This window comes from Salmo salar, chromosome 13 (genome assembly GCF_965601325.2).
Source record: "Salmo salar chromosome 13, fSalSal1, whole genome shotgun sequence".
Classification (NCBI taxonomy): domain Eukaryota; kingdom Metazoa; phylum Chordata; class Actinopteri; order Salmoniformes; family Salmonidae; genus Salmo; species Salmo salar.
In genome coordinates, this window is record NC_138303.1 from 30,101,785 (window position 1) to 30,111,848 (window position 10,064).

Here is a 10,064-nt window from a genome sequence, read left to right on the forward strand (position 1 = left end):
ACAATTTCACCTGGTTAATATTGCCTGCTAACCTGGATTTATTTTAGCAAAATATGCAGGTTTAAAAATATATACTTGTGTATTGATTTTAAGAAAGACATTGATGTTTATGGTTAGGTACACGTTGGAGGAATGACAGTCCTTTTTCGCGAATGCGCACCGCATCGATTATATGCAACGCAGGACAGGCTAGATAAACTAGTAATATCATCAACCATGAGTAGTTAACTACTGATTATGATTGATTGTTTTTTATAAGATAAGTTTAATGCTAGCTAGCAACTTACCTTGGCTTCTTACTGCATTTGCGTAACAGGCAGGCTCCTCGTGGAGTGCAATGTAAAGCAGGTGGTTAGAGCGTTGGACTAGATAACCGTAAGGTTGCAAGATTGAATCCCCAAGCTGACAAGGTAAAAATCTGTCGTTCTGCCCCTGAACAAGGCAGTTAACCCACCGTTCCTAGGCCGTCATTGAAAACAAGAATGTGTTCTTAACTGACTTGCCTAGTTAAATAAAGGTGTATAAAAAAAATTCAAAAATGTCAATGTTAAAAAAAAAATAATAATACATTTTGGCAAATCGGTATCCAAAAAAAACGATTACCGATTGTTATGAAAACTTGAAATCGGCCCTAATTAATCGGCCATTCCAATTAATTGGTCGACCTCTATACAAGATATTCAGTTTCTTGGCAATTTCTCGCATGGAATAGCCTTAATTTCTCAGAACAAGAATAGACTGATGAGTTTCAGAAGAAAGTTCTTTGTTTCTAGCCATTTTGAGCCTGTAATCGAACCCACAAATGCTGATGCTCCAGATACTCAACTAGTCTAAAGAAAGCCAGTTTTATTGCTTCTTTAATCAGAACAACAGTTTTCAGCTGTGCTAACATAATTGCAAAAGGGTTTTCTAATGATCAATTAGCCTTTTAAAACAATAAACTTGGATTAGCTAACACAACGTGCCATTGGAACACAGGACTGATGGTTGCTGATAATGTGTCTCTGTACGCCTATGTAGATATTCCATAAAGAAATCTGCCGTTTCCAGCTACAATAGTCATTTACAACATTAATAATGTCTACACTGTATTTCTGATCAATTTGATGTTATTTTAATGGACAAAAAAATTGGCTTTTCTTTCAAAAATAAGGACATTTGTAAGTGACCCCAAACTTTTGAATGGTAGTGTATCTGCGTGCCAGTTATGGTTTTCTTTATGTACATTTTGTCACGTCCTGACCAGTATAAGGGGTTATTTGTTATTGTAGTTTGGTCAGGACGTGGCAGGGGTGTGTTTGTTTTGTGTTGTCGGGGTTTTTGGGTAGTGTTCTATGTTCTATTTTCTAGTTTTTATATTTCTATGTCTAGTTTATTGTTTTGACCTTCAATTGGAGGCAGCTGTTCCTCGTTGCCTCTAATTGAAGGTCCTATTTAGTAGGGGTGTTTTTCTTGGGGGTTTTGTGGGTAGTTGTTTCTTGTTTAGCTGTGTGCCTGACAAGACTGTTTTCGTCGTTCTTTTTGTTCAGTGTTCTTTTATTTTAATAAAGAAGATAATGAGCATTCACATCCCCGCTGCATTTTGGTCTACTCATTACGAAGGCCTTGACACATTTTCGTGGAACAGTTTAATTTAATTTATAATAACATCAAAGTATCTTAAAATCCTTGTCATGTGGTTAATCAAAATTCTATTCAAATCTAAATGAGAATGATACAAACCTAAAATGTAACTTCTATTGCCATTGTCAACTACAGTGGGGGAAAAAAGTATTTCATCCCCTGCTGATTTTGTACATTTGCCCACTGACAAAGAAAGGATCAGTCTATAATTTTAATGGTAGGTTTATTTGAACAGTGAGAGACAGAATAACAACAAAAATATCCAGAAAAACGCATGTCAGAAATGTTATAAATTGATTTGCATTTTAATGAGAGAAATTAGTATTTGACCCCCTCTCAATCAGAAAGATTTCTGTCTCCCAGGTGTCTTTTATACAGGTAACGAGCTGAGATTAGGAGCACACTCTTAAAGGGAGTGCTCCTAACCGCAGCTTGTTACCTGTAAAAAAAGACACCTGTCCACAGAAGCAATCAATCAATCAGATTCCAAACTCTCCACCATGGCCAAGACCAAAGAGCTCTCCAAGGATGTCAGGGACAAGATTGCAGACCTACACAAGGCTGGAATGGGCTACAAGACCATCGCCAAGCAGCTTGGTAAGAAGGTGACAACATTTGGTGCGATTATTCGCAAATGGAAGAAACACAAAAGAACTGTCAATATCTCTCGGCCTGGGGCTCCATGCAAGATCTCACCTCGTGGAGTTGCAATGATCATGAGAACGGTGAGGAATCAGCCCAGAACTACACGGGAGGATCTTGTCAATGATCTCAAGGCAGCTGGGACCATAGTCACCAAGAAAACAATTGGTAACACACAACGCCGTGAAGGACTGAAATCCTGCAGCGCCCGCAAGGTTCCCCTGCTCAAGAATACATACACAGGCCCGTCTGAAGTCTGCCATTGAACATCTGAATGACTCAGAGGACAACTGGTGAAAGTGTTGTGGTCAGATGAGACCAAAATGGAGCTCTATGACATCAACTCAACTCGCTGTGTTTGGAGGAGGAGGAATGCTGCCTATGACCCCAAAAACACCATCTCCACCGTCAAAACATGGAGTTGGAAACATTATGCTTAGGGGGTGTTTTTCTGCTAAGGGGACAGGACAACTTCACCGCATCAAAGGGACGATGGACGGGGCCATATACCGTCAAATCTTGGGTGAGAACCTCCTTCCCTCAGCCAGGGCATTGAAAATGGGTCGTGGATGGGTATTCTAGCATGACAATGGCCCAAAACACACGGCCAAGGCAACAAAGGAGTGGCTCAAGAAGAAGCACATTAAGGTCCTGGAGTGGCCTAGCCAGGCTCCAGACCTTAATCCCATTGAAAATCTGTGGAGGGAGCTGAAGGTTCGAGTTGCCAAACGTCAGCCTCGAAACATTAATGACTTGGAGAAGATCTGCAAAGAGGAGTGGGACAAGATCCCTCCTGAGATGTGTGCAAACCTGGTGGCCAACTACAAGAAACGTATGACCTCTGTGATTGCCATCAAGGGTATTTTTTTCCCTCACTGTAGGTGAAAAATCTGTCGACAGCACTTAACCTTAATTACTCCTGTAAGTCACTCTGGATAACAGCGTCTGCTAAATGACTTAAATGTAAATGTTCTCTCCAAATGTTCATTAAAAACATTTGCACAATGACCACTTCTTGTCATTCAAATGCATTGTTGAAGTTGTTGGTTAGCTAGTTACACAAAATCAGTCAAAACATGATTGGTATCAAAAACAAGATAAAACTAGCGGAAACAAGCCTCCTATAACTCTCCACATGGCAGCTTGTCATTGTTGCAAGCTATCTGACCGTTCAGAATCATAACAATGCACGTGCATAATTTCCGTGACCTTGTCAGCCGACCCTTCTTTAAAAACAACAACACCAACAAAACAACCAGACATGCCCGTACACTGCCCTGGGGTAAACTTACACTCACTAATGCTGGTGGGATTTGTATGGCAGGAGAGGAATTTGACCCCGGTGTAGGGAAATTATCATTCTTTTTGGTGCCTAGTGACCAGGTGAAGGGTTAAAATGTCACTGTTGTTGTGTTTGAGAGATCATTTCAGAGAGATAACTTCAGCCACTGACAATGTTATTATCAATGGGAGGGGTGCAACAGTCAGCCCTGCAGCACCCCATAACAAAACAGAGGAGACAGATCACATACAGCTTATTATGCAATACATACTGTACATCGCACAATTGCATAAAACATTTAGGCCTACCATTCAGGTAGGGCTGGGTGATATATCGAATTTATTCAGTTAATTCAAATGTATGCTTTTGCACAATATTCCAAATGCCTGTATCACAAGAAAAATGCTTTACATTTTTTATGAGCATTTTTGTCTGCTTGTTCTCATGTTGTATTTTTGGTCTCGTCTAGTTCGCTCCTTCTGTGCTGTGTGCACCAGAGATCCCTATAAAATAACAAGATGCTCATGTCTCCGTCCTAACAACGGGAGTTGTTGTCCCAAAGGCGGGAAGGCAGGCGACAAGCTTAGGTCCAAAATAAGCCCATAGAAACGCCAGTCTCAACGTCAACAGTGAAGAGGCGACTCCAGGATGCAGGCCTTCTATGCAGAGTTGCAAAGTTGTCATCTGTTTCTCAAACTAGACACTCTAATGTACTTGTCTTCTTGCTCAGTTGTGCACCGGGGCCTCCCACTCCTCTTCTATTCTAGTTAGAGCCAGTTTGCGCTGTTCTGTGAAGGGAGTAGTACACAGCGTTGTACAAGATCTTCAGTTTCTTGGCAATTTCTCGCATGGAATAGCCTTAATTTCTCAGAACAAGAACAGACTGATGAGTTTCAGAATAAAGTTATTTGTTTCTGGCCATTTTGAGCCTGTAATCGAACCCACAAATGCTGATGCTCCAGATACTCAACTAGTTCTAAATAAGGCCAGTTAAATTGCTTCTTTAATCAAGACAACAGTTTTCAGCTGTGCTAACATAATTGCAAAATGGTTTTCTAATGATCAATTAGCCTTTTAAAATGATAAACTTGGATTATCTAACACAACGTGCCATTGGAACACAGGAGTGAGTGATGGTTGCTGATAATGGGCCTCTGTACGACTATGTAGATATTCCATAAAAAATCTGCCGTTTCCAGCTATAATAGTCATTTACAACATTAACAATGTCTACACTGTATTTCTGATCAATTTGATGTTATTTTAATGGACAGATTTCTTAAATTAATATCACTTGGAGCTGCTTTCCTGGTGTTTTTACAGTCTTTTATGTACAACAATAAAAACATACATATAAAAATGAAAAATATATATCTTTTTTTTTTTTTTTTTCAGAAAACTTGTGGGGGTCAAATAAAACCTGTAGGATGCCAGTTGGGGAACCCTGGCATAGCCTATATTATAGCGTTTCCCAAACTCGCTCCTCGGGACCCCCAATGGGTGCACGTTTTGTTTTTTGCCGTAACACTACACAAATTATCAAAACGATCAAAGCTTGATGATTAGTTGATCATTTGAATCAGCTGTGTAGTGCTAGAGCAAAAACCAAAACGTGCACTCCTTGGGGTCACGAGGACCGAAACCCTGGATTAGCAATTGCGGTGTGGTGCAGATGAACAAACAGCTGACACGCGCACCACTAACGTGGGCACTCTCCGAGAATAAAGACCCAACTTGAAAGACTGCAAATTTGATTGAAAAAAAAATCCACGCAGGTGCACAACAGTCCACAAAATTGTCATACTTAAGCGACTAGCCTATGGTAATAGGCCTATTGTATTATGTTTCAGCATTCGAATTGAAATTCCCCTACAGGGAATGATTATCAAGGCATACAGAAGACAATTCATTCAAATAAGCCATACAAAAATACTAAACTATCTGTCTCTCTTTAACGGAATGGAGTAGGAAACATGCACTTGTTTGTATGAAAAACAACGTAATCGAACTGATAGTGATTTTGAGGAAATTGTGCCAAAACCACAAGAAAAATCTAACCCTTCATTAGTGAAGTTGAAGTTCAACAAACTTTGAAATAAACGTCAAAGTCACGCTAAAAATAAATAAATCACAAACTACTGACGCATAAAAATCCATTAGATTCCAATCGCAACATCTGTAGCCTACTACTGAGTGTGCGTGACGCAGATCAACTCTGAATTGAAACTATGCAATATTAAACATTCCCATACAAAAAAAGGATCATATTATTTTATTGTAGGATAAATATCCTTATATTTGCCATGTTTGAGAATATGTAGGGTATTTTCCCTTCCTTGTCTCCAATTTACATAATCATCGACGCAACATTGTTTCATCAATTGAATCGAAATGTAATGTTACCCTACGTCTTTCCGCAAAAAAAGTTTAAATGAAGTTGAGTCTCTATTGAACAAATTACTGTAACAGTAAGAAAGTTATCAAACCTCATGCAGGAATTCTTCCAGATTCTAGCAGCATGCTGTTAACTGATCTCCTAAATAATGTTCTGCAGACTAGCGTGCATAAACACTTATCATAAGAATGGCAACTGCACAAAAATGTACCTGTTGCAGGGGTTGTCGTTCGGTGAACGGGGAAGAGTTGAGATTGATTGGTCCTCTCTCACTGCTTGCCAAGGTGCCTCGAAGTGTCACACTACTTACCTCAACCTATGCATGCCTTTATACCCTTGGGGGCAAATATCTAAGCAGAGTTCTCTTCTTTTCAAACTTGCCTGTTGTAATCTTTTTTTCTTTGTTTTTTTTTGCCACAATGTGCCACAATGTTCAGGCGTAACTTTTCCCGGGTCTCGAATCACACTGTAGCTGAATGGAAACTAGATTTACCTTTTCCAGTGTTAACCCTTAATACACCTGTATTGCATTTATACACCATTTATATGCAGTTCTGCCAATAGTCTACTACCCTGCTGGCGGTGGTGTAAAGTAGTTAAGCACTTTAAAGTACTACTTAAGTCGTTTGTTGTGGGGGGGGGGGGGGGGGGGGGGACAACTTTTACTTTTACTTCACTACATTCCTAAAGAAAATTACGTACATTTTACTCCATACATTTTCCCTGACACAAAAGTACTCGTTACATTTTGAATGCTTAGCAGGACATGAAAATGGTTCAATTCACACACTTATATAGAGAACATCCCTGGTCATCCCTACTTCCTTTGATCTGGTGGACTCACTAAACACACATGCTTAGTTTGTAAATGACATCTGAGTGTTGGAGTATGCCCCTGTCTGTACGTAAATAAAGAATTGTGCCTTCTGGTTTGCCTAATATAAGGTATTTGCAATTATTTATACTTTTACTTTTGATGCTTAAGTACATTTCAGCAATTACATTTACTTTTGATACTGAAGTAGTATTTTACTGGGTGACTTTCACTTTTACTTGAGTAATTTTTTATCACGGTATCTTTACTTTTACTCAAGTATGACAATTGGGTACTTTTTCCACCACTACCTACTGGTCCTTATTAGGAGAGTGCGTGAAGCCTAATGTCCACAATAAACCAACCCATCCAAACATTTGATGTTGTCACTGGAAAAGGATTGCTCATTGTATTAATTTACTGAAATAGTATAAAAGGTAGAGTCAGCGATATGAAGTGTAGATGCTCAAAGTAAACAGCATAGTGGGTCAATTTCCGCAACAACTAAGAGCGTTGGAGCGCAAGGCTAAACTTCTCCACTGTTTTAATCCCGTGGCTACCACATTCCAAAAGTGTGAAGCGAACCCGTGCGCATGTGCAGATACTCTGTGTGATTGTGTGAGAGCGAAGTCTTGTATCATGCTCATCGCAATATCTGGCCGACATGTGGCTGACTCTACCTTTAAATCCATTGGTATAATAACAGATACATAATCATATAACTGTGTCCATTTAAATTATATCACACTATTGTCTTAAATGTCTCAATGTTTTCCATTGTATTGTAGCCTGTGTAATGTTTTGTGTTCATCCTACAAGATTATAGGGGGATATGACAGACTGTGTATAACCTCTGCTGAGTGTGCATACACCCACTTATTATATGGTTGCCACTCAAATCAAAAGCAGACCACAAGGCCCACAGCCTAGCCTACTGAACAGTCACAACTCGCCACATTGTCTGAGTATTGTTGTCATTCATAAGTAGGCCCTATTGTCACGAATGCAATGCATGAGTATTAGAGTATTGCTATGACTCATGACTGAAATAAAACTTTTGAATTGGCTTTCCTTATTGAATCCAATAATGTGGGTATGAAATAGTGATTCAGGTGTGAATATCAAGACCTTCTCAAGCACACCATGGCCTAAGGTTATGCAATATCACTGGAAGTGCACTATGCAGAATTGATGGGTACAGGTTGCATTTTCAGAAGATAGCAACTAACCATATATTTTACCTATTGGTACAAGCAAAATACAATATGTGGATGCTATAATATAAATCATAAACACTTAATTTAACTGATGACTGTCGCCCCGTAGCACTCACTTCTGTCATCATGAAGTGCTTTGAGAGACTAGTCAAGGTGTCACGTCCTGACCCTAGTAAGATGTCATTTTCTATAGTAGAGTAGGTCAGGGCGTGACAGGGGGTGTTTTGGGTGGTTTGTCTATGTTTTCTATTTCTATGGTTTGTTCTAGTATTTCTATTTCTATGTTGGAGGTTTTTGGGATGATCTCCAATTAGAGGCAGCTGGTTCGCGTTGTCTCTAATTGGAGATCATATTTATGTTGGTTTTTTTTCTAGTGTGTTTGTGGGCAGTTATGTTCTGTTTAGTCTCTGTACCTGACAGAACTGTGCGCTGTCGTTTTTTTGTCGTTGTTATTTTGCTTCAGTATTTTGAGTTATAATAAAGTATCATCATGAGCACTCAACACGCTGCGCTTTGGTCCCCTCTCTACGACAGCCATTACAGAACTGCCCACCACGACTGGATCAAGCAGCGTGCCCGGGAGGAGATGGATTCCTGGTCTCTGGAGGAGAGGCTAGAGAGGGTAAACTGGACTTGGGGCCAAGTACTGGACAGATATAGAAGCCTGCCAGGGAGGCACGAGAGGCTACAGAAACCCAAATATATTTTTTTGGGGGGGACACATGGAGCAGTCGGCGGAGCCGAGGAGCAAACCAGAGCCAATCCGGGAGAAGAGGGAGAAGGGAGAAATGGGAGAGTTATTGAGTTGGTGGAGGAGGCACGAGTTTTTCCCAAAGGAACGTGTCGTCAGTTTAGTGCCACCTGAGTCAGCTCCCCGTACTCGTCCTGAGAAGTGTGTGGAAGTTCCGGAACAAGTGATATCGGCTATACACACCAGGTCTCCAGTACGTCTCAACAGCCCGGTACGTCCTGTACCGGGCTCCAGTACGTCCTCCTCGCATTCGCCCTGAAATGCGTGTCACCAGTCTGGTGCCACCTGCACCAGCTCTATGCACGGTACCCCCAGTTCACCAATGCAAACCTGTGCGACCTGTCACAACGCCTCGCGCTTGTCAGGCTACAGTGGTTATCCAGCCAGGACAGGTTGTGCCAGCCATAAGCTCCAGATCTCCAGTGCACCTCCACGGCCCAGTATACCCTGTGCCTGCTCTGCGCACATGGCCTCCAGCGACGCTCTCCAGTCTGGAGCCTCAAGCAACGTTCCCTAGTCCAGAACTCCCAGCGACGTTCCCTAGTCCGGTGAGACCTATTCCAGCTCCACCAAAGCCTCCAATGATCTATGGTCCGAAGTCTGTAGAGATGATCCATGGCAAGAAGCCTATAGGGATGATCCATGGCAAGGAGCCTGTAGGGATAATCCATGGCAAGAAGCCTGTAGGGATGATCCATGGCCCGGAGCCTGTAGGGATAATCCATGGCACGAAGCCTGTAGGGATGATCCATGGCCCGGAGCCTGTAGAGATGATCCATGGCACGAAGCCTCCAGTGATGATCCACGGCACGGAACCTGTAGTAACGATCCACGGCACGGAGCCTGCAGTGACGGTCCACAGTTCGGAACCTCCTGAGACGGCCTACAGTCCGGAACCTCCTGACACGGCCTACAGTCCGGAACCTCCTGACACGGCCTACAGTCCGGAACCTCCTGAGACGGCCTGCAGTCCGGAACCTTCTGAGACGGCCTACAGTCCGGAACCTCTTGAGAAGTTCCCCAGTCCAGAGTCTTCAGCGACGGCCTGCAGCCCAGAGTCTCCGGCGACGGCCTGCAGCCCAGAGTCTCCGGCGACGGCCTGCAGCCCAGAGCCTCCGGCGGCGGCCTGCAGCCCAGAGCCTCCGGCGGCGGTCTGCAGCACAGAGCCTCCGGCGACGATCTACAGTCCGGTTCATCCGACGACGATCCACAGTCCGGTGGTACAGAAGCAGAGGGATCTGCGGGCGGAGCGGGGGTTACACCCCGAACCGGAGCCACCTCCGCTGCTGGAGGATCTGCTGGATGGTAAGGTTCTGGGTACTGCACTAGAGCCGCCATAG

At 42.5% G+C, this 10,064-nt stretch overlaps 1 protein-coding gene across 3 annotated transcripts in view; it reads right to left on the reverse strand.

The window, feature by feature from the left end:
- LOC106566802 (DNA (cytosine-5)-methyltransferase 3B-like) overlaps positions 1-6,427 on the reverse strand; it is a 73,112-nt gene extending 66,685 nt beyond the window's left edge. For 2 of the 3 annotated variants that reach the window (XM_014135216.3, XM_014135214.3), the window contains exon 1: positions 6,154-6,427. The gene's annotated coding sequence lies outside the window, so the exon portion shown is untranslated. Of the gene's footprint in view, positions 1-6,033 lie in introns of all 3 variants that reach the window. The other variant, XM_014135215.3, reaches the window with a different exon arrangement.
- Between the last annotated feature and the right edge of the window lie 3,637 nt (positions 6,428-10,064).